This window comes from Sus scrofa, chromosome 11, assembly GCF_054392235.1.
Source record: "Sus scrofa isolate SSC_HxYL_T2T_F1_AM1 chromosome 11, Sscrofa_HxYL_maternal_Yorkshire_Landrace_v2.0, whole genome shotgun sequence".
NCBI classification, from domain to species: Eukaryota; Metazoa; Chordata; class Mammalia; order Artiodactyla; family Suidae; genus Sus; species Sus scrofa.
The window spans coordinates 51137110-51162626 of NC_139393.1; the positions used below are offsets into that span (position 1 = coordinate 51137110).

General features: G+C 36.5%; 1 protein-coding gene and 1 long non-coding RNA gene across 8 annotated transcripts in view; both read right to left on the reverse strand.

The window, feature by feature from the left end:
- DACH1 (dachshund family transcription factor 1) overlaps window positions 1-25517 on the reverse strand; it is a 427098-nt gene that overhangs the window by 368849 nt on the left and 32732 nt on the right. The window contains exon 2 of one of the 7 annotated variants that reach the window (XM_084981923.1): window positions 7779-7836. The exons of the other annotated variants lie outside the window; for them this stretch is intronic. The gene's annotated coding sequence lies outside the window, so the exon portion shown is untranslated. The remainder of the gene's footprint in view (window positions 1-7778; window positions 7837-25517) is intronic. 7 annotated transcript variants of the gene reach the window in all.
- On the reverse strand, window positions 8153-19925 carry LOC146398619 (uncharacterized). Its single transcript, XR_014819609.1, has 2 exons — window positions 14863-19925; window positions 8153-13910 (listed from the first exon to the last, which is right to left on the reverse strand). It is a non-coding gene; the product is annotated as an uncharacterized LOC146398619 (long non-coding RNA).

Sequence of the window (25517 nt, forward strand, 5' to 3'; positions counted from 1 at the left end):
AAATGGATTTTTTTTTCCCTTTCACAAAGAGAGACTGAACTGAACTTGAAAGTAATCTAAATTTACTGAGTTAGTGATTAAAACTGCCATTTATGGAGCACCTACCAAGAATCAGCTGCTTTATCCAAAATCAGTAAGTCCTTTAATATCACAAAATTTGGCAAGGCAGACATTTGTCAATACTTAGGGCAAAGAAACACAGATCCTGTGAGCTGAGTAACTTGCTTAGGGTCTTATCATGTGATCAAGCCAACAAGCAACCAAAGTGTGTCAGAACCAAGCGCTCACACTCAGCTACAGTTCCGTAACTCTCCTGACTCTCATTATCATCTCCACCTTCAGGTACTTTCTCATCTGGTCATGAGTGAGGTTTCCTTTCCTCATTCTGAAGGAAAAGTCACTCCTCCTGCGACTCAAAGACAGTACAACTGGGGAAGGAAAGCACCTACCGTGGGACAGGTTAAAGAGCAAAACTTTAATATGATTTCATTTGACAACTTCTCATCCACATCATCTAACAGACTAGGGACTAGTGATGTGCCAAAATAGTCAGGTAGTCTAAAATACACAACATTCAAAAAGTTCTAGGCACCCCTCATATCAGTATTTAAATGGATGGTCTTTTTTAATCATTAATGTAAAATAACATGCAAATTTGTAATTTTTAGAGTTAGAAGAAACACAAGAGGTAATCCAACCCAATGATTTCATTTTACAGATAAAGAAACATGAGGCCTCAATAAGTGAAAATATCTATCCAAAGCAATATGGCAAGTCTGGGGCAATATGAATGATGCAATTCAGACTTCAAGTGAGGAACTCTCTGTACCATGGTGCTGTATTCTTCTACCATTTGAGGGCAAAGGATAGAAGTAATGCAAGCGGTAAAATAAGTGGAATATGATTCTGTTGACAAGTGAATTAACTGTGGCCTTATCTGCTAGGAGGAAATAAGCCAGATAAGCCAAATATAAATCTAAAAACTTTTCATCAGTCAATTTCATTATGTGTGCCATAAAATCTACTTCCTCCAAAAAAGGCAGTATAAAAAAGACCTATAGTGCATGGAACTTTCTGCATGTTGCCCACACAGCTTTGTGCAAGTTTATGAATTACACATTTTGCTTAACTTGGCTACACAACCAACCCAAACTGCAGGAATTAAATAAGTTCTTTACATCAATTCACATAAGATGTATTATATTGTATTGTTATATTATATTATGTTATGGAAATATATTTGATTCTTCCTTCACACAATTCATTGAAGTAATACTCTGCATATAAGAATGCAGGATTGGAATTCCCGTTGTGGCGCAGTGGTTAATGAATCTGACTAGGAACCATGAGGTTGCAGGTTCAATCCCTGCCCTTGCTCAGTAGGTTAAGGACCCGGTGTTGCTGTGAGCTGTGGTGTAGGTCACAGACGCGGCTCAGATCCCGCGTTGCTGTGGCTCTGGCCTAGGCTGGTGGCTAAAGCTCCGATTCGACCCCTAGCCTGGGAACCTCCATATGCCGCGGAGAGGCCTAGAAAAGGCAAAAGGACAAAAAAAAAAAAAAAAAAAAGAATGCAGGATTGGTATAATAAGAGAACATATGACAGTAAAGAATGCAGTAGCTTACAAAACATTTTTAAATGGGCTTCTATTAATAACAGTGGTAAAAGCCTGGCATCAAACAAGTTGCGTATAATTCAATAAAAGTAAAATTTTAAAACACTGAAGGACTGAAATTAGATTGTAATGGACTCTGGATTAAATCAATGCAATTAAGAATATGATGAAGTATCCAGTTATCTGTTTTCTGAGCCTTTGAAAAGTGGAAATATTAATGGAACTGTACAAGAAATGAGTGCTGACTAGATTAATTGCCATAGCAATTGTCATATTATAAATATGTTATTTGTGACAATTATACATCAGTATAATGCACAGGCTGTCATATTACTTGAACAAATCTTTAGGTTCCGAATAAAGATCAGCAAGCATTTCTTCATTTCTAACATTATTACCAATTTAGAACATTTTAAAGGAGAAACACGAAATTCTGCATAAATATAGCACATGTTTTTAAAAGTTTACCAGCATTTCACCTAATAAGTTGGGGGAAATTAAGCAGTAAAAATGCAACCTGAGGAAACCTCAACAGGAATGTAAACTAAACGGGTGGGGAGGTCTGTAGGTGTCAATCAAGAACAAAATGCAACTGTCAAGCTTGCTTTGCTAACAAACTGTCACATCAACAATATGGAGTTAATGACTACAAATTAACTGTATACCAGATGCTTGACACTTTGTTATGACACTTAGCAAGCTAGTTGACATTTGGGGATCAAAGCTTCTTTAATTACACTTTGTATAACATGTGCAACCTTTATGCTAATGTCCAAATATTCCTTGGAGCAAGACTGTCCAAGTAAAAACGACCACAGACTGTTTTCTAGGTGTGGATTTGAAAGTATTCATGTGCCTCTAAAAAAAAAAAAAAAATATGGGAAGTAACAAAAAGACAGCCAGGCTTCAATGCACAATGTAATTCAGTAATACCATTGCCTAAAATAACACTCGTTCTTAACTTGGTGAACTGGTGAACTACTTTTTCTCACACATAGACATAGTTTGTAAAATAACACATTCTCAAACAAGGTGGTAATAGCATTTATAGTCTTTTATAAAAGGAAAGAAAACTAGGCATATCAGAATTTAAAATCACTGGAAAAGACATTAAAGGCTAAAGTGATTACAAAAAAAAAGAACACTAACTGCCTTTCAGAACACTGATCTGAGCTGAGTGATTTTTCAAGTCATTTTTAGGGAAATGGTTTGACATTTCCCCAATTGAATAAAATGTAATCAAAAGTATAAGCAAAATTTCACATTAAAGGTATAATATTCAGTACTAAACATGCCTAAATGTGAATTATAAGCTATATCTGTATAAGAAAATGCTAACATTTTTATCAGGTTTTAAAATAACCTCATAAGCTCAGACTAGCCTCAAAAATGATTGTCATAAAACTAACAAAATTTAGAAAGTAGCTGATAAATCAAAGAGGAAAATAACATGAATAAAAAGATCTATACATCTGTATTAGTAAGAGTATATATATATCTATATCAGTAAGTTAATAATGTAATAACGATGTGAATACTATCAGATTTCCTTTGGAAAAGACAGTATCTTTGTATACATGATAGACGTTGTGAAGTAATACTGTTGCCAGATTCAGTGAGACTCTGCTTTTGCCTGGATTCTACTTCCTGGGAAAAGGCAAGTCGATGATACATGAAGAAAAATGAAGGTGAGGAGAGAGAAGTACATAACACTAAAACTGGTGCACTGAGGATCATCTAATCCAACCCTTATACTCTATTGGCAGGACAAACCATGGCCAAGAAAAGTGGAACAGTCCAAGTCATGGATTTAGGGACAAGCTCTACACAACATCTCAGTTTATAATTTGTCTAAGAGTATTGGAACTCTTTGCCATTGTTATGGTTCCAAAGCACTGGAATGTCTAAATGCATGTAACTCTGTCCGATGGTAAGCCAGTTACTAAATACTTATTGATCTTACAATATGGCAAACACTCCTCTAGGTGCTACTAAGACTAGTGACATACCAGGGAATGAGGCTGGTGGCTGAATAATATAGAAACCACAAGCAACACCAGTCAGTACTGAGCACTTAAGATGTGGCTAGTCTGGGTTGATATATGTTACAAGACATGCACCTGCTTTCTAAAATGGAGTATAATACAAAGTATCTCCTTAATAATTTTCATATGTTGACTATACATTGAAATAATATTTTGGATATACTAACAAAATGAAATAAATTATTCAACTTTTTTAATGTTTTTAGATATGGCTATAACAAATTTTACATGACATTTTTGGTTCACATTATACCTCTACTGGAAAGTACTAAACTAGTCTAAGAGCAACCTTCCCTCAAGGAAGTAGAAAGGTTGGAGATAGGAAACAAGTAAATGAAGTAAACACATCCTATCATAAAGATAAAATAGGGTGGCCTGAGCCTGATAGAGAGTGATTGGGTGTGGGTGTGGCCCTAGCTGGGGTTGTCTGTGAAGGCCACTTTGAGGAGTGGAGAGTATTCAAGAAAAGACTTAAATAATGGAAGAGACATGGACAAAGGACTGAACTTGGTAAATTCAAGTTTCAGAGAGCATGTCATTGTGGATGTAGCTTGACTATTGTAGGTGAGGTTGGAGAAGGAGTAAAGCAAGAGTCTGTCTTATTGCAAAGTCTGAAAGTCTAAACTAGTAGCTGGATGGAATACTACTCAGCCATAAAAAAAAACAAAATAATGCCATTTGCAGCAGCATGGATGGAAATAGAGACTTTCATACTGAGTGAAGTAAGTCAGAAAGAGAAAGACAAATATCATATGATATCACTCATATCTGGTATCTAATATACAGCACAAATGAACCATTCCACAGAAAAGATCATGGACTTGGAGAATAGACTTGTGGTTGCTGGGGGCGGGGGATGGGGGGGAAGGATTGGGAGCTTGGGGTTAATGGATGCAAACTATTGCTTTTGGAATGGATTAACAATGAGATCCTGCTGTGTAGCATTGAGAACTATGTCTAGAGACTTATAATACAGCATGACAATGGGAGAAAAAATTATGTATCCATGTATGTGTAACTGGGTCCCCATGCTATACAGTAGAAAAAAAAAGTGTGCTGGGGGAAATAACAATAAAAAAAAAAATAAACTAGTAGCTGGGATTTACTTTGGTTATAGTGGGAAATTACCGCAGGGTGTTAATTATCCCCATTTCCAGGGCTGTGACCCTCTTCAAGTTACCACCGTTTCTTGACTCTTCTGGGATCACCATTTCCTATTTGGTCATTCTGCCTCCACTCTTGCCCAACCACCGTCCATCCTCCAGCTTAAGCATTTAGCACTAACTAATATTCACCAGTAAATTCTAAAACTTAATGTTTTCACCTTCCTATTAGCAAAACACAAAAGAAATCAAGTGGATTTGTTGAAAGCGAATTCTGCTTTGTAGTTTGGGCAGTAAAGAAGCTTACTTTTGACTCTGATGCCATCCTGTCTCTTTTAACCTGTACTACGCTCTGTAGGCATTTTGTTTTGTTTTATTTTGTTACATTTTGTTTCTCATTCTAGATTTTTAAATATATTTTCTCTAATTATGAAATTCCTAGGAAGGGATCTGTATCCATCAGGGTTTTGGTAGAGACATGGTCCCCTCAAGTGTTTTAACTGAGAAGAGCTACATGATGTAGGGAGTATTTTCAAAAACACCATGTAAGTTGAAGTAAACCAGTAAGGGAGAATATGGTACCCTGGGGCTGCCAGGTGTGGGAAATCTAAAAGGACAAGGAGGTGGAATATTGTAACTGGAGAGGGTTGCCCTGCAAAAATTCTGGATTTTGGAGGAGGGATAAAGCCACCCCCAGGAAGACAGCAGGAAGGAAGGAAGGGAAATAACTGCCTGACCCCCTTTCTCTCCTCCTCACCTCCAGCTGGTGCTTTCCATTGGATGAACACATCCAGAAGCCAGAGGGCAAGAGACGCTAATAAGTCAGTCCATAAAATCTGGCTCCCAGAGCACAGGGCCAAGTAGCAAAGGATGTCGTGTGGATCCGGAGGGGCACATGGAAAATGTCCAGCACAGATTTTAACAGAGTGTCATGGCAGCCTCTCTCTTTCTATTTTATGTGGCCTGACACTGGCAGCCTCTAGCTAAAAGCCTTTTTTGAGGTCATAGGTATCACTAGGTACTTCTCTAGTGAATGGAAAAATACATTAAGTACCAATCTTTTCTTTATACCCAGATCTCCTTCTGCCAGCAAAAATAATAAGAATCTGCAAACTCCATGCTCTACTATTTAGCGAATAAGAGCAGTGTAAATGTTCTGTTTCATCATTCATTTAACAAACATTAACTGATTCCTTACAAAATGCCAGGTGCTATTCTCAGTACTAAGATTCCAGCAGTGAAAAAGCAAAATCCCTGTTCAGGAGAATTTACATACTCATGAGGAGAAAACAAAACTAAGAAAACAAATAAGATACCTTTAGATACTGATAAGATCTAAAACAATAGCATAGCATGACAAAGGTGAAAAGATGTGGGCGATGTTAGGATGAATCACAAATGGCTCAGTTTCATTTAACTGACACCCAAAGGGTAAGACTGAAATTATGACAGGAAGGTATTAGGGGGCAGAATTTCTATGGAAGAAATACCAAGAAGACCACTGGATCTACAACCTTGTCAAAGAGATATGTAGGCCTTCCAAGAGGTCTTAGGGGAGCCCCATTGCCTGTCACCATGAACTTATCCTAACATCTAAATAAAAGGCAAGATATTTTTCATGTAGTGGATAGCACCACCCACCTGCTACTGGGTAGACGCAGTTGCTCATGGTTTGTCTTTTTTAATTCAGCTAGCTTAATCTAGCTAAAGCTTTAGTCAGGCCTCTAGGCCATGGAAGGATGCTTGGATTCTAGTCCTAGTGCTAAGGAATGCATTTGAAATTTTGAGTTTTTAATTTTTGAGCTGCACATAATATTTTCTTGATGATTTCACTTTGGACTAAGTCATTAAACCGGGGATTAAAAAAAAACTGAAACTCAATATACATCAAATTAAAATATTAATATATCTTTTTAGAAATGCAAATCAATTGAAATCACAAGTAGAGTAACATACAGTTGTAAATCCATACTCTAATGTAAAAAAAGAGCATTAGAAATGTTCTATTGCAATTGATTATTTTCCTAGTATGATTTCTTTGAAGAAAAGAAAGGATTATTCATTGTTCTCTAAAAATTATTTGGCAGCAGTAGCAGGGCAACTATATTCAAGTGGAACATGTGAAAGAGAACATAAAAATGGGAAGGAAAAAAATGCTTCAGGCTTCTTTTCTGATGATCTCATCCCACCATCAATTATGGCTCAAATGAAAGCAATCCAAAGGACAAACCTTGCCAACCTAATACCAGAGCTCCAGACCATAATACAGGCCCCTAAGATCCTGAGAGCTGAGAGCTGTACCTCAAAGTGGCCAAATCTGTCCGTTCACGAAGACACAGTCTGAGAACACTGGGACCAACTCTGGAAAAGTTGAACATAGTAGATGTTGCCTTACAGACTATGAGTCAAACCACCTAAAATGGTGGCCCATTCAAGAGAGGTCACCCACTGCTCCAATTTGTAAATAAACGCAGGCTTCAGTAGATCAATCTATGCAGTTTAGTTCCTTGGGAATGATTTTAGTGTAAATTTTTTTTTTTTATTTTACTAGAATTGAAAAGTAACTTATTCTATTCACACACTACAGTAATATCTGTTGTTTTGGTCAGCTTTCTCCCACATAGGTAGGGGTACATATTATATATAATATGTAAGTTGCTATGAAGTTATGGGCATATATTAAAATTTTAAGAGTTCAGTAAAATGTCCACTAATTTTTCATCAAAAACCTATCTTAACATTAAGACTTAAATTCTACTTTTCAATTTTTTTAGTGCCAAACAATGAAATGGAAAGGATTTCATGTCCTTGAACAACAGCCCAATAAGCCAAAAACTAAGTACATAAAACAACAACAAAAGTGCAAATCAAAAGAAAGGAAAAGAAAAAATACCTTAGAGAAAGGATTTTTTTTTTCCATTCTAAAGCAGGAATATGATTACATGTGAAGCCTCCAAGGGGTGGAAAGGTTGAGGTATGATGGAATTCACAAGATAATGATTATACCTGGAACTTACCTAATTTTCTTTGCCCTAAAAGGGGAACAAACTCCATAGGCACAGCCTCAAAATTTCTCTGTGAGACAGGAAACAAAGGAGGTGGTCAGGGATGACCAGAAAATCATATATAAAATTAAATACAGATTTTCCATGAACCTTTCATCCATCCCCACAAGCTGGTACCACTCTCCACAAAGCTGCCTTTGAAGGTAACAGTAGGTCATGTAAAATCAGTCTTTCAGCTCTCAAATCTTCCAGAGCTAGTTGTACTTCATCCATGAGAATGTGCTTTTTTCCCCCACTCGACATTTGGCAGTTTCTAATTGCTCTCTGTTTTTAAAGTCTCAAAAATACATTGTGAAAATAAATTATATTTTGAGTTGCTAGTTTCCTTTCTGATAGAATTCTTTTTTTTTTTTTTTTTTTTTTTTTTTTTTTTTTGTCTTTTTAGGGCCACTCCCGCAGCACATGGAGGTTCTAATCGGAGCTGTTGCCACCAGCCTATGCCAGAGCCACAGCAATGCCAGATCCGAGCAGCATCTTCGACCTACACCACAGCTCACAGCAATGCCAGATCCTTAACCCCCTGAGTGAAGCCAGGGATCGAACCCACAACCTTATGGTTCCTAGTCGGATTCGTTTCCACTGCCCTACAACAGGTACTCCCTTTCTGATAGAATTCTTACAATAAAGAAGAGTGCATCACAATGATTATGAAATTGTCTATTGATTACAATAGATCAAACTCTTGCCTCTGCTGTCTTCCTCTACTTCAATCCCTGACACCAATATTATAGAGTTTTCCACTCCCCTGGGGTCATGAAGCCTGTCTGTGTGCCTCAGTCCCTCATCTGTAAATTGAGGGAAACTGAGTAGATGATTCTGAGGTTCTTTCTCAGCCTGGTTATTCTGAGATTTTAAATATCAAATAGCCCAGGAATTAAAATATCATTTTCTAGATTACCTGCATTCTCCTTTCACACAATATCCAGCCTTTAATTTCTACTTGAAATGTTCCCGTAAGGTGGAAATGCTTGTGAAAGTCTTTTCAGGAAGTTCCTTTGTGGTGCAGCAGGTAAAGGATCCAGTGCTGCCACAGCTGTGATATAGGTCGTGACTGCAGTGGGTTTGACCCCTGGCCTGAGGACTTCAACACTCCATGGATGTGGCAAAAAACAAAACAAAAAAATCTTTTCTTTTTTTTGATCTATACACTTAGATGATGAGTATGACCATTGTTTTAAGTTACAGTAAGACACCATTTTTCTTTTGCTCTTCAATCCACGTGTCACCCTCTGGTTTAAAGCATTTAAGATATTGAGTATCCTCAACACAGTATTGTTTAGTAAATCCTTTTTGGTAATTGTTAAACAAGTATAATATCATCTGCTTCCTTTCCTCTTTCTTAAAATATAAACCAGTAAAATTATCCAATACACACACACACACACACACACACACACACACACACACACACACATAATTCAGTGATATCTAATCCTAAATGTGCTTAGGATTCTTTTAGTATCATTTATTCAAATAGCCTATGTGAAATTAAATGATACTGTAAATGGAAAAGAAATGGGAATTTCACTATATTAATGAACAGTGCTACCCACAAAAGATCAAAATTGCATCCTGCAGAATGTTATGTGAGTTCGTATTGCTACGATGACCTTTAAAACGGGAAAAGTAAAATGAAGAATATATTTTTTCCAGCCTCTTTCTAATGGATATCTTAAATTAAGGAAAAGTGTGCTTACTTGCACTTGGTGCTGTTCTCTCATGCCCCTGGTGTCCTTAGCTTGTCTAATATACTGGAGTTTCCAAAAAGTTGCAATGAATCCGAAAAGGCATTTTCTGAAGAAAACCTTCCTTGATTAGATTCATTTTCCTAATACAAGGATTTCTAAAGACAGCTCTATTTTAGTTATGTAAAGCATGTAAAAAGTGGCATATGCTCAATCAAAACTGAATTGGAAATTAACTTGTCACTTTTGACACCACAATATTAAAGGAAGGTTAGGATGTAACATTTTTTCAAAGTCTCCATGCTGGAATAAGAGGCTAATGGTCCACTAGGGCCTTTTGTGATTTCAAGGAAAGAGAGAAAGAATTACATGAAAAAAAATACTAAAATAAACAACCCAAAAAAACTATTTTCACTGTTAATAATTTAATACTTCTTTAAAAAAGAAACCAAACCATAATTTGAAAATAACATATTGTGCATAAAGAATAAAGACCAAATTTTATATATTTGAACACATAATTTTCTAGTTATAAAAAATCTACATAGAAATGTATCTTTGGCAGACTATATCTTAAATAATAGCAGTTACTTCCTAAAAGGTGGTAGCATGTTTTGATTCATAATTTTCAGCAAAGCAGAGTGCCATTAACTGTTTATAGATAAGAAAAATAAAATATTCAAGAAATAGTTTTCCCTAGTCTGAATACAATGATAGTTGACAGAAGTATCACCTGCCTCAAAATGCCCTTTTTTTGCATGTTCTAAAGAAAAAAACAGTAAAATTATTCAATTGCATGTTTCCATTTAAAAAAACCCAGCAGAGTTATTCTATATATTAAGGCATAGGAAAGGGTCAATGTGTTCACATCAGCAATTAAAAGGGCTTCATCTCTTAGTAAAATCTCCTGTTTCTAGATGCATGCACATAATGATACTAAAAAGGGACAATGGAACTTTAGAGCATTATCAAGCTATGAAGTGAAAGGCCTCATAACAACATGAGGTTAATTATTTAAACTTTTTCACTGATGCACTGAGAAACACATTTACTTTTATCTCTGGTATTATAATCAAAACTGTCATATAAGGAAATACTCCTGAATGTTAAATTTGTATCTAGAATATGGAACATCTGAGAAAGTCAATTTAACATGTTATATCACAAATAGCCAAAGGTAGCACCAAACTTAGAGCTATAAGAAAGCGATTGTAGATGAAACTTCTTTGTATCTTGTTTAAAAAGGCATTCAAGCCGAGTTATGATAAACTCAAAAAAAATGCTTGCTATGCCAACATAGTTATAAGATAATCACTACACGAATCATACGAAAGTGTTTCAAATTGGTCCACGATTAGAGGATAAATGACACTCATTTAAAAGACTATTCAACTGGAGGCTGATGCTTTCTGAAAAAAAAAAAATATATATATATATATGTGCAATTATTGAAATACATTCCCCCCAATCAAAATAGAGTAATTATTTGCCAGGACACACTGTCATCAGTGAAACTGTAGCTTCATAATAACCATGAACATTGTATGTTATTATTACTATTATTATTATTAGGATGAGTCAACTGGGGCTCAGGAAGGTAGACCTAAGATCAAACTTAGAAAGGAAAGGAATAAAATGAGGCAAACCATTTCCTGGAACAAGTTGATATAACCAGAATTAGGGAAAGAGGAGAGGAACTCTTCCTAATAGTCTGAAGAGATGATCAATAGCCGAATGTTACATAAGCAGCAAAAATATGCTAAGTAATGAGAAGTGCAATAAAAATAGGCTGAGTAATGAGAGGTGAAATGCTTGCTGTAGTAAGAGTAATGTGTGCCCAGCATGGGGCAGGGGCTCAGTGCATATGTTCATAAAAAATGAGAAATAAATAAATGAGAGAATGTGAGAATGAGGGATGATGTGGGGACAGGGAGAGAAAAGGACAGAGGGAAGAAAAGAACCAACTGGGCAAGCTAGGCATGGCCGTCTTAATTTTTATTTAGCAAAACGCTAGGTCTGCAGCTAGACTTCAGCTTTTAGCTGAAGTACGATTCTCCATTTAGTTTCTTTTAGCAACTTTAGAAGATAACTCAAGTCACTAGGGTATTATTTCAATTACTATTTCATCAAAAGAGTTAATATAATTTCTTACTTACTCCCAGGGAGTAGTTTACACAATGGGGGAATTTGCCCTAAAAGGCATGTGTTTTTTCTATCGTAAAGTCAATAAAGTAGAAGCTCTGTCCAAAAATGTTCATTTCCTCCAGCAATTTAGGGCTGAAGTTATCACTATTTTATACTTTGTAAACACAGGGATTTTAATACAGTTGCTTAAAATTTATTTTAATAACTGAAGAAAAACATATTACTAGATTCAAAGAATGTTCTAAATAATCAAACCTTAAATTAAGGAGACTCTCACAGGAGGAAGAAATGGGAAATGCATTATTGATTGGCTTGGGAGGTAAGAGAGCTATTCATTTATTAATTTTCACATCTTACCCAAATTGGTGGATTAAAGGTTAAAAAAATTTTAATGAAACAATGAAAAAATGCCCTTAATTGCATTATTATGTGTTTCACATTTACTTTGCTCTTTTATTTACTAATTTAATCTCTATATTTTATTTAAGACAAAATAAGGAGAAAACATTTACATAGTTGGTAATGCTCACTATTTATCTCACCTCCTTATCCAAACTGTTCAATATAGCACTCTTTTTTTCCCACAGCTTTATGGAGAAAAAAAAAAAATCTCCTATCATACATTCATCCAGTTAAAGAGTGCAATTCAGTAATTTTAGTAAATTCACAGAGTTGTGCAGTATCACCACAATCTAATTTTAGAATATGTTTATCCCCCTAAAAGAAATCCCATACCCATTACCAGTCATCTTAGCTCTACCCTGCAGCCCTAGGCAACCACTAATCTACTTTAGGTCCCTGTAATTTTGCCTATTCTGGTCAATTTCTACAAATGGAATCATATAGCATGTGGTCTTTTGTGACTGGCTTCTTTCACTTAGCATAATGTGTTCAAGGCTTATTGAAGTTGTAGCATGCATCTGCACTTCATTTCCTATTAATGCCGAATAATATTTTATTGTATGGATACGTCACAGTTTATGTATCTGTTCATCAGTTGATGGACACTCAGGTTGTTTCTTTGCTTGGACTGTTATGAACACTTGTGTACATGTTTTTATGTGGGCATCTATTTATTTAATATATTTGACACCTAAAATTAAAGACAACTTGCCTTTATATTTCAAGAATGTTATTATGTGCTATAATGTTTTACCTCTGGGAAACAGTTGATATATGGAAAAGCTTCCTGAAGCCCCTGGTCTGACATCTGGCAACAGCACAAACAGCTGTATCCATGCACATGTAAACCAAAGTGACGGGAAGCATTAATACACTGAGTCCCCTGCCTTTGGTATCCAGCTAAATCCCGCATTCTACATCTTAAAAACTAAATAAAACGTGTATTGAAACGTCAGTTTGGGAGATTCCATTGTGGCTCAGCGGAAATGAATCTGACTAGTATTCATGAGGATGCAGGTTCGATCCCTGGCCTCACTCAGTGGATTAAGGATCTAGCATTGATGTGAGTTGTGGTGTAGGTCGCAGATGCGGCTCCAATCTGGCGTGGCTGTGGCTGTGGTGTAAAGGTCAGTGGCTATAGCTCTGATTTGACCTCTAGCCCGGGAACCTCCACATGCCACAGATGCAACCCTAAACAAACAAACAAAAATCAATTTGACCGTTTAATATTAAAAGAAATATTATTTTATAGCAAACAAAATAATGCTGCAACAAACAAAAATCAATTTGATTGTTTAATATTAAAAGTAGCAATATTTTGTAGTAGTAATATTTTAATATTAAAATATAGCAACAAAATAATGCTGCATTTAGTACCTGCATATCAATACAAAGCGTTTTTGTCAACTTTATCATTTCCTTTCCTAATCTTGATTGTGTATGGTATATGGTATATTGCTTTTTTAGATCAACAGTAGTTTTAAAGGTTTTTTTTTTTTAAATGATTCTAAATTTAATCAGTCCAGGAAAAAATGAAAGAAATTTTCTTTGATCTGGACTTTTTCCACCTTCCAAGAATTTTCTCCTTCTCCATCTCAAAACATTTGCAGTTCGTAAACTATCCGAACTGTTTGCTATGTGCAAGCTTGTGTTCATGTCGTCTCCTGTGCCCAGGCAGATGCTTTCCTTGACTTTAGTCCTCCTTTGAAAGTCAGTTCAGGAAGTTCCCACTGTGGCTCAGTGGTAACAAATCCGACTAGCACCCATGAGGATGTGGGTGCAACCCCAGCCTTGCTTAGTGGGTTAAAGGGTCCGGCGTTGCCACAAGCTGTGGTGTAGGCTGCAGACAAGGCTTGGATCCCACACTGCTGTGGTCAGCAGCCTTATCTCTGATTCGACCCTAGCCTGGGAACTTCCATATGTTGCAGGTATGGCCCTAAAAGAAAAAAAAAAAAAAAAAAAAAAACAACTCAGTTCAGACCATCCAGAAGCATAAATAACCTGCCTTCCCTCCCATTTCCACACTTGTCCATGCCATCCCACAGAGATTTCTTTTGGCACCTTTCCTCTGCTACCATAACAACCTGTAACTGTGCATGAAGAAGCAAGTAGAATCAAGTATGGCTAGAACACTTAACATGGGATCCACTCTCTCTTAATGGATTTCCAGTACACAACAGAACATTATTAGCTACAGACACCACATTGTAGGGCACATCTCTAGAATACATTCATCTTGCATAATAGAAAATTTACAAGTTGTGTGCATTACTCATATGTAGATTATATATATATATATATGTATGTATTTTTGTCTTTTTGCCATTTCTTGGGCTACTCCCGTGGTCATATGGAGGTTCCCAGGCTAGGGGTCGAATCCGAGCTATAGCTGCCGGCCTACACCAGAGCCACAGCAACACGGGATCCAAGCCATGTCTGCAACCTACACCACAGCTCACGGCAATGCAGGATCGTTAACCCACTGAGCAAGGCCAGGGATCAAACCGGCAACCTCATGGTTCTTAGTCGGATTCATTAACCACTGAGCCGTGATGGGAACTCCATACATGTAGATTTTATATTAATTGATCTCAATAAAGCTGTTTTAAAAATAAAATATGCTTTACTATATATAATTATGCTCATTTACCTAAATGTTTATATGGCTATATCTCTATCTATATAAACCCTTGAGATTAGAAACTGGTGTTTTCTTTCCCATTTTATCTCCGGCACCCAGAAGAGTGCCTGACCAAGAAGACACTCACAGAATGTTTGTTGACTACTCAACCAGGGCAAATTGCTTGGATTCTCATTAACCATAGGTTGTGTGAAGGAAGCATCACAAATGCTGAACCTAAGTCTTCTGAATGCTTCCCAATTAAATCTGTGGAGAGTTCCCATAGGACATTCAAACTCCACTAGGACAGTGATGAGGAACCTGCAGGAGAATGGGATTATTCTCATTATGATAATAGGCCCTAATATCTAGGCTCACTTTTATCATTTAAATTTGAAATAATTTTTGATTGAAAATAAAGAAATGGAGCAGAAGAGGAAAAAGTTGGTTCAGGATTACATTCCAAACTCCAAAGCACAAATCCACATGTGTGCCTATAAACAGCTGAAATAGTCCCAACTTATGAGTTAGAATCATGATCTCGGGGATGGAGGCAAGATTGGATCTGGAGCCCCCAGGGCCCTTACAAACTAGATCACCTCCTGTTACAGCACACTGGCTACAGGAACCTACAACTAATCATTACAGCATGGGCTTCATTAATTTGGAGAATACAGCCTTCAATGCCAGGCTGGCTAAAAACAAAATAAATGTGCAACTTAATTGGTAAGGCATCCTTGAGTTGTGTACTAAGTTCCAAACTTCAGAAAACATTCATTCAACCAGGAAATGATTCCATAATAGCAGAAGTGCCAGCAGGCGCAGAGAGTGAAGCAGAGAGCTAAGGAGGGATGACTACATCAAAGGATTGTCAACCTACTGCAGAAGAATAAGGTCATTGATAGAAAGATCCTTTTTCAGTTTATAAAAACATTAGGTTCACCTTCAATGGGACAGTGCCCTTTTAACATTTACAATTTAATTTATGTCACTGATAATAAAACTTCAGACTTGCATGCCAGTTGAAATAGAGGAAAAAGAATAGGGGGGAAAAGTCATAAATATCGAGCTGATTAAGGTTCCCAACTTCTCTGGTTTTAAGGCACAAATTAAAGAGCAAATCCTTCTTCAAGGCAATCATCTCTGCTTCTTTTCAAGACTAGCAACTGAATTTTAGAGCAACTGCATTTGGGTAGTGGACAGAAACAAAAGAACAGTGCCATTAATCTCCTCAAATCGTTTAATAGGCACCTGAGTTTGTTTATAAATTTATAATCCTTCTGATAGCGCTTGATTAACTGAGCTAAGAAGAAAGAGGTTCATACCTATACAATACATATAGGTATGTAAATTCAGGTGCCATGTCCATAACTGCAACACGAGCTGGTTATCTTTAATGCTGTGAAGCAAAAGCCATCCTTCTTCTCCTCTGTACACATATGCATAAAGAAGAGAAATACACTGCAAATAAAATCCCATGCAGAAAATGTTTTGACATTGTTTTCTGTGCTAAACTCTTCTGCTGAAGACTTAAAACCCTGTGAATAGGGAAACCACAATCTTTCAAAAGTGGAAAGCTGCATTACAAGGTAACGGAAAGCACACTCGACCAAGAGATAAGATCCGAGTTCTGCTTCTCTCTCTCTGCAGCTTACTGTCCTTGACCTTAAGCAAGTTCTTGAGCCTCTGTGAAACCCCCGTTTCCTCCTCCATAAATGAAGCTGATTATACCTAAGCCGTCTACCTCCAAACGGCAGGCAGGCTGATCACCATCATGCTTTTACAGATCTTTTCAAACTTTTGTACTTTTTAAATGGCAAACCATAGTTTATAGCATTAAATCATATATTCAACCAAAAGACATCAGCATAAGCCTAATGTGCATCTACCAAAGCAAGTTATTTGAATAAGGCACAGAGTGGAAAATACCCTTCACTGTTCACAGAGACAGGTCATGAGGCAGGCTCCTGCAAGATTGGAGAAAAGACCGAGTTTTTCTTCACTGTGTAGTCCTCCTGCGGTTTCTGCCCTTCCTTCCCAGTCTTCCCTCTCTGGCAGTAGCTCATCCTCAAATGACTTCCTCTCCCTCATCCCTGTCCTGGGATTTCCAGCATCTAAGACTCGCACTCTTTGGCTGGCCTCTGGGTTCCTCAAGCCTCCACTCATGAAATCTATTGTTGACATGCTTATACCCACCTGTCCGTCTGCCCCTCTCAGCCTTCATACCCCTCCCAGGTCAACTTATGTAAATCTCATTCCCCAAAGCCAGGGTTCTGTTTTCAATACTGAAAAATATCATTCAATCTGACATTCAGTCCACACTAACGTATTACTGTAAGAAAGGTAAAGGAGTTACTCTCCTTAGGAACTTAAGTATTTTAGCTCCACTTATGTCTTTAAAAAAAAAAAAATCCCTTGTAATTAGGGACACACACACACACACACACACACACACACACACATATTTAATTAGGTAAAGTCTCCACCTATAAATCACATAGGATAAATAGGTATTCAATTCCTAACTAGACTTAATTTTGTGTAGGTATATATGTGCATTTAAAACCATAAGTAAAGGAAAACATCTTTTAGTTTCTAGATGGGTATTAATAAAATTCCCCTCTGGGAAATTCGTTTTGAAAGATATTACAGAATAATTTCAGACTTCCTTTTCAAACACAATTAATGTGGCATTAGAACAAGTTTATCTAATTTTAATGAATTTGATTTTACAGAGAAAAAAGTGACTGCAACTAAGGATGTACTAGCTGTAAAAATTCTACCACATAAATTCATTTGAAATGCAATTCACTTTAGGTATCTATTCCCTCCTAAAATCTGAGCTTGGACTTCTTGAAATTCTAAACAAGTAATTGCAGACTGCTCATCCATTATATCCAAGCACTCTTTCCCTGTGCAGGATCCACTATGGTAATAGTTCTTTCATCAAAGCCTAATGGTTTGTTTCAAATAATCAAAGTAGTGTTTATATCACTGTCCTCAGGTGCAACCATTTTGTTTCCCAGAGAGCAGTATGGTACATGCTAATGTCACAAGTGATAAATCAAAGTAAGTACATTTGTTTTTCTGCCTTAACCAGTCTATTCAGTGCCACTAACAAAAATACATGTTGGCATTTGCACTATGTACATACTATTTCAGACCATCTAGCATTAAAGATTACCAAGAAAAAATACATATGTAAAAGAGATAACTATGGGCAAGTCGTAGCTGTAGGAGAAATTTGAGGGTTAGTGGGGGTTACCGTGCATTAATTTGTAAGCTTTAGCCAGGGAGAGTGTAGAAATTGAGAAGTACTTCTGCAATGAATGATTGATGGCATGTCTTCTATGTATAGGAAATCAAAATAGCTTCCTCTCCTAAAATCACCATATATTATAGGTGGATACATTCATTTACATTTTCACTAGTACAAACTGAAAAGAAAATAAGAATAAGAAACTCATCTACAACATTACAGATTCAAAAGAGATCTGAGGGATTGAGATCAAGTATATCTTATTTCTAGACACAAAATTCATACTGCAGTCAATAAGAAGAGAGACAGGGTAAAATTCAGAAGAAGTTAAAATAACGATTTGGTTACTATTGTCCTGGTCATGTTAGGCTTGAATTTGCAATGACATTCAGAGCTTTTGTTCTTTGGAGCAAAGGAGGCTGTGAAAGTCACAAAGTAGCATTTTCTGTATTTAAAAAGGAATGGAACCTGCCTGGATATTGATCATTTCTAGTTTCCAGTTCATGGAGTGGCACTTTTTAGCAGCGCTGGAGAAGTTATTAGGCAAAGAGACACAGTTGAAGTCTGCCTCCTCATCTACTTAAGCATACGTAAATGAGGATGAAACAAAGAGAAACTGACAACTGGAAAATAAACTGAGATGAATTAAAGACCCACTATGTTTAACCGACCAGTCTAATATCCTTTGAGCGGCCGTATTCCCTTTCACATTCATCTCTGCTCAAGGAAGAAAATGAGAGGAAAACCACAGGGTCTGTGGCTCCTACAGGGAAAAGGAAAACAGACAACGCATACAGTCTGCAAAGTCTATCTCATGCCTAATAAAAAATGAAGAGCTACAAACTCCGTCTTATTTACCTTTGGGTTTTGGACGCGTAATATAAAATGTATCCTCAGCAATAACACCTCAGTCTGTTTTTCTCTCCTCTAAGTGATGGCTTCTTCACAATCAAAATTCAGTCAATAGCTTAAGACTGATAGGACTTATCTCTAGATGTCAGCATGGTTCCAGAGGAACAAACTGACAAAGCAAAGGCGATAAGTTAGGGAATAAAATCCATTTAAATGGTAGAACGTCTGATTTTGGTCCCAGAAACGTATATAGATCAAATAGTGTTGAAGACGAAGCTTAAGTACAGATGATAAAAATGACTGAATAAAGTTAAAAGCCCTCCTTTCACCACTACATGAAGTGCCGTTAGGGCAAATGAAGAGGCACATATCATTTTTACATGTCATCGGAGCTAAGAGTTTTACTTCAAATTTCTGGCAACCATTTCCTGAATAACCCTCGCTCTAACTAGAGCAGTTTTCTGACTCCTAAATATTTTAAAGATGAACTTGTTAGTTTTACTCATGTCAAAATAGGTTATTTCAAATACTTAGTATCCACTTAGTTAAATAGCATATAAAAATAAGCATATAAACTAAAAATGCAATTTAGTATTATGGAAAAATTAAGCATACAAGAAGAATAAAATCTGCTAGTCTTCATTCCACATGTCATATCTGTACAGTTTTATATAAAGTCCTGTTTTCTTGTATTAAATGATTTCCCCATGAATCCGATTCTACTATATACTTGTTATGTGTAGGGTTTTTTCCATGTTAATATATATCCACCAGAGAGTTACTTTTGTTGATTCTATGAAAGACCCCCTTCAAAAGAAAGGCTTAATAATCTATCACCAAATCATGATTAATTCTCTATCACCATGCTACATACTGGGATTACTCCCAAATGTTCAGTTTAATTTAAGTACTTTCTGATTCATGAACCAGAGGATAACATACAGCTATAAAAGGTAATCCAATCCTAACATGGCCTTAACCCCTATAATCTGCACTTCAATAGCAGGGAAACTGTATAGTTTTGAAACTGTAATCAAGAATTTTTTTTTTTTCTTTTTCTTTTTTTTGCAAACACACACTGGAGCTGTCCTTTGCTCCCATCTCTTATTAGATTACAATAAAACGACCATGCTCTCTTTATGGTGGGAACAGAGTGACCCTGGGGTGATTTATAATCTTGTGAAACCCTGTCCACACTGCTGACCAGACTTTTTTTGAGGTCACTATCTGTTTCTTCAACTGATGTCTTCCTGCTGTGACAACACTGTAGGAGAGCTGTCAGCACACAAGAATTTCTCAGGCTACGTATTGTCTTTGAACGCATTTCTTGTGTTATTTCTATTGAGAAGCATTTGCGTGCTTGGTGTTTAGACAGTAAAGAATCTTTCAGAGATTTTTCTCATTAGTCTAATTCCTGACAAAAAGAAGACAACTAAATAGGAATAAATGAAGTGGATCTCTTATTGACGAAAGGAGAGAATATTTCTTTCTTCCAAATGTGTAACATTGCTGTGGAATCTAAACAATAAGGCAACAATTCATTTTTAAAATGGGAGTATTGTTCTCCTCAATAGTAAAATAATTTGATTTCAGCATGTTAGATATTGTCAAAAGTAAGCACTAGCTGAAATGCCTGGGGTATACATAAACATAAAAAACAAGTGTGCTTTGCTATTTTTCTTTAATGTGGGAAGTAGGGTGGAAGCTAAGAAAATATTTTAATAAAAATTTATGATCAAATAAATTGCAGTCCCCACTCTGATCAAAAAGCTGCTGCAGAGAAGGAAAACTTAGGTTTGTTTTTGCCACATAGCAAATGATATTTCAAAACCAGGTAGATGCTGGGTAGATTTAGAACTAGCTAATTTTTTTTATAAGAGGAGAGGAATGTCTTCTAGGGACAGATCTTGAGCAATTTAGCTTCTCCAAATGACACTTTCCACTAATTGAAATATTAAAATGTTAGAGAAGGCCCAGTATCCAACCCAGTAGGTTCAACTGAGTCAGTTTCTTATCTCAAATCATTTATCCTCATTTGTATTGTATTTAGTTATGTTAAGGAGGAAAGCTAACACTGAATTACCTTGTTTTTATTCTTAAATATCTCCTACTGATTCTAAAAGGGGAAGAAATAAATATTTCTGCATTTTTCTTTTTCTTTTTTTTTTTTTTTTGGAGCAAAGGTAATTAAAATTAAGAAAAGCAATCTGAATTCTTTTTTTTTTTTTTTTAAGACCGTGACGCCCATCTGGCTTCCAAAAGACAGTAACAGAGTATCAGAGAACTCATCCCTCCTTCAGAATATTCCTTCCTTACATCTACTTGAGGAAAAAGTTTTGAAGGCCACAAGGAAAAAAAAAATATTTTGTAGGGAAGAGGCAATACTGATATAAAAGACTCCCATGTGTGCATAACTGTGTAACTTAATCACTCTGTTTTACAGTAGAAATTTACACAACCCTGCAAATCAATTATACTTTAATAAAACTTTTAGATATGAAAAAAAAAAAAAGCATGCCTGAGCACTGGATCCCTTTGTAGCACTAAGACCAGGGAGACTGGGGTAGCGCAGCTGAGGGGTACAGGTAGCACAAGCCCTGGACCCACTCAGTTCTAGGTTCTGAGATCTCCTGGGCCAGGGAGAGGGGGGGTAGCAGGGGGGGGGGGAGGAGAGTAATCTCTCTCATTCAAACACAGAGCTGTGATATTTTGAGAGGCCACAAAGACCTCACACTTCCACACATCTGAATTTGTATCCTTAGGTTTAGATGGCAAAGAGCCAAGGTTTACCTTCTACATAACGGAGGAAAACAAACATAAGCTGAATTTTATGTGAAAGTACCCATAAACATGATTTGCACATACCATCACTGGAAGTAGGAGTGGAAGAGTAGAAAACAGAGGTGTGGCTAGGCTAAAACTATGACCCACCAACATATTATGTAACAGCATGATTTGTTTTTGTTTTTGTTTTGTTTCACCTCAGCCCATTGAGGGTGGGGGTAATGAGGTTTGAACTTTGAACATAACTGTATCTGAACTTGTGCGAACATCACAAGCCACAGTCCACAGCAGCTCTGGGATTTGTCAACAGAGCCTGAGGGCTTTAGAAGGCTTTGAGCCATTATAAGACTATTTAATCATCTGCACGTTTGTAATTTAGAGATTCCATAGCGAACGTTGATAGTGTCATGTAATTTGGACTAGGTGTGCCTTTCAGAAGTTAAAAGAAGAAAATATCTTAACAGTCATTGTATGTGACACAGCAAATCGTGATCCCTATTCTTGGCAAAAAGCTGCCCCAGATAAGTAAAACATGCAAATTTTCCCAAACTGCCTATGATATTGAAAAAGCAAGTAGACCCTCACTAGAGTTAGCGTGAACTCGTCCTCATCATTTTATTCATCCTTATAAGCTATTTTGAAATGATGAAAAAATGTTTAACTTTACCAAAGTATGGACACATTGGTAGTCATAACAAATAAGTTAAGGGTTCCTTTGTTTCCAGAAGTAATCTAACATTTACCTTCTCCAAGGACTCGTTTAATAAAATAGACAGAAAAAAAAAAAAAAACAATTAAAATAGTGAAGCGCCCCTTAGGATAAAGTTAGTTCAGCAGTCAGTGCATTTCTCAATAATCTCTTTATCTTCTGCTGAAGTAATCCGCCTTTGTGCCGTGTTTTTAAGTACTATATTTTTCATAATGAGGCTGTTTAAAACTGAGCACTGGAAAGACCACAGTTGCTGATACAGCAAGTGTTATGATATAAAACGGGGGTTATGAGCGAAGCACACACCAGAAATGGAAAACGTGATTAGAGGCAAAATGGATGATGCCAGGTTCTCATGTAACAAGCCAATGAAGTAAACCAGCCTCAAAGACTCTTACTATCCACCTAATCTCTTCTATCTAGAACTATGGTGCCCAAGAGCACGTCTGAAAATACTATAATGGGACATCATTTCTGGAATCACTACCTATATAACAGAAAGTAGTCCCAAGAATGAAGTCAGAGCTTGAAGAATTCAGCAAATAATTCCACATGCTTTTTTTATGCCTCTGTTACCTCACTACACCTTGCTCTAGCCTGTGTTTGACCCATTCTCTGTCTATAAAAGATGGAGCCATCTTAGCATTTCAGTGACATAGGATTTTTTTTGATGCCTTATTAAAATTGGTTTAGTTTTTCCCATTTCAAAAATCATGACCCTACTATGATATGGGGCATAATAGTCATTTGAGATGATAGAAATATCACACACATTCTTGATTTGAGAACCAGCATGATTTGGGGAAGCTAAATATATAGAGATGTAGTTACATTCTGGAAATGCTCCCTTATGCTTTTTCCTCTGCTTTTTTTTCTCTTTCCTTTTCCCATCTCTTCTTTCTCTTCGTGATCATCCTTGCATGGTCCAGGAATCTGCTGGTCAGACAGAGCCCAAAGAGACAGAAAAAGCAGACCTACCAAAATGTGTCCTGTTTCTCCCCAACAACCTACCAAAAGTTACTCTTCTAACATATTTGCCGGTGAAGACTGTGGCAAACACCAGGAATGTTGGCTCATGTGGTCACAGTAAGACCAAAACAGACCAAAGGCAGCTATTTGAAAACAGTAACTACCAGTCTATTCAAAAACAAACCGGCCTGTACTCTGGGTGAATGAGCGACCTAAAGCGTGCCAAAAGCGTGTTTATTGAGATGTGTAGAAATACAAGAAACAGCAGAAAGACTTAAAGGAGTCTACTAAAAGAAGATGTCTTCAGAAGAAGTATGAATTAAAATGAGCTTGTAATCAATTTTGTAACCACTGGCATTCAGGAGCAACTCTAACCCTTCTTAAAATGAAAATAAAAAACAAGGGTAAGAATTTGCTCTGCTGGTCTGCCTCCAAGGAAGGTAATTTTGTTTTGTCTACTCAAATTATCCCTGAGGTAACCATTATCTCATACTCTTGAAAGACTACTCATCCCTGAACCACTGGCCAGAACCTCTCTGTGTTAATGGAAAAAGCGTCGCTATGGCTTCAAGACCCTACAACTTATTTGGCTGAGATGGTCCTGGATTTTACCTGTCGTCCTAATGTAATTATTAGTATTCCTTCTGTTTATTCTCAAGGATGTTCCGGTTTGGCTGAAAAATGTTATGATTGCCTTACCTACGCCGCTCCAGGGGTGATGAAAGTCAATTTTTAGCAAAGGAAGTATTACAATAAGAAAGTTTACATTAAAGCATAACAGACTGGCTTTCTAATGTTCTCCTCGAAGTGGTCAAATACCTCTGAAAGTTACCTAGACCTGGAAATCCTCTCTTGTATTTAGGTCTTTTAATATCTCTTAATATGAATAATAATCACTTGAATGGTGATTAAATAGTGATCACTTGAGCTAGATGAATAGCAGTCACTTGAATCAAGTGATTTAATTTGAGGAATTAAAATGTTTCTATGAAACTCCAAATAAGGATAGAATCCTAAAATACAGAGTTTATCCTGGGTACTCAGCTTGGTGTATTGATAGCAGTCTTACTTACCTTGTTTTGATCAGATACTGCCTAATAATAATGTATCAAAAACGTTTCCAATACCACATTTTATTTCTTTGACATTAAGGAAAATAGCGTTCCATTGTGGAAAATTCTTAATAGTCAATAATCTATCTTTAGAAAGAAAGCTCATTTGTTAGACTTTGAAAAATTCTACATTTTCAAAAAACAAAGTTAAAACATTAAATACAAAATTAATGCCTAATATTTACTGAGTAGTTAATATGTCAGTCACTGTACTAAGGTGCTTAACATGCAAGATTTTATTTAATATAAGCCAAGCATTATTGTTTAACTTTTAGAGATGAGTAAGCTGGAGCCTGTAGTCTTTAAAGAACTTGCCTAAGATCACAGAGCCAGCAAGAGGTAGAGACAAGATTTTAAAAACCTAAGTTTTATCTGTATTTTATTTGATGCTTTTGTACCTTAGAATTGTGATAAATTTTTAATCTTTCCCTACTTTTATATAAGGAAAAGCCTCATTGCACTACCTGTGACCCACACTTCCCTCCATTACTAAGATGGAAATCAAAGTTAGAGAAAATGCAAGGAGAAATAAGCTTTGCTAAAATGCTTTTGAGTTCTTCACATTTCCTTTAAATATGACTCAAATGTCATTTTCTCAATGAGACTTACTCTGACCACTTTATTTAAAATTTCAACTGTCCCATTACCCATACTTCAAACTTCTCTCACCCTGATCTATTTTTATCGTATTTATCACCTTAAAATTATGTGACTTGCCTACTTATTATGCTTATTGTTGTTTGTCTGTCCACCCCAACCATGGCTGCTAGAATATAAGCCCCATGAAGGTAGAGTTTTTGGTCTGTTGTGCTAACTGGTATATTCAAAACACCTAGAAGAAAGCCTGCCACCTGTTAAGTGTGTGACAAATATGCATTGAATAGATGCATAAAACGGACGAAAGACAACCATCACTTCATGTGTACACACACACACACACACACACACACACACAGAGTTTTTTGGATTCTATCGTGCAGTAAGTGGGAGTGACAATAATGTAAAATAAGAAAAGATTAAGGACAAAATGCACATGTACCATTCTCTAAGACCAAATTTAAGGCAACATTTACTAAATATACACCCTCATTAGGAACTTATTTTATTTTACTTTATTTTCTTTCTTTCTTTCTTTTGTCTTTTGTCTTTTTAGG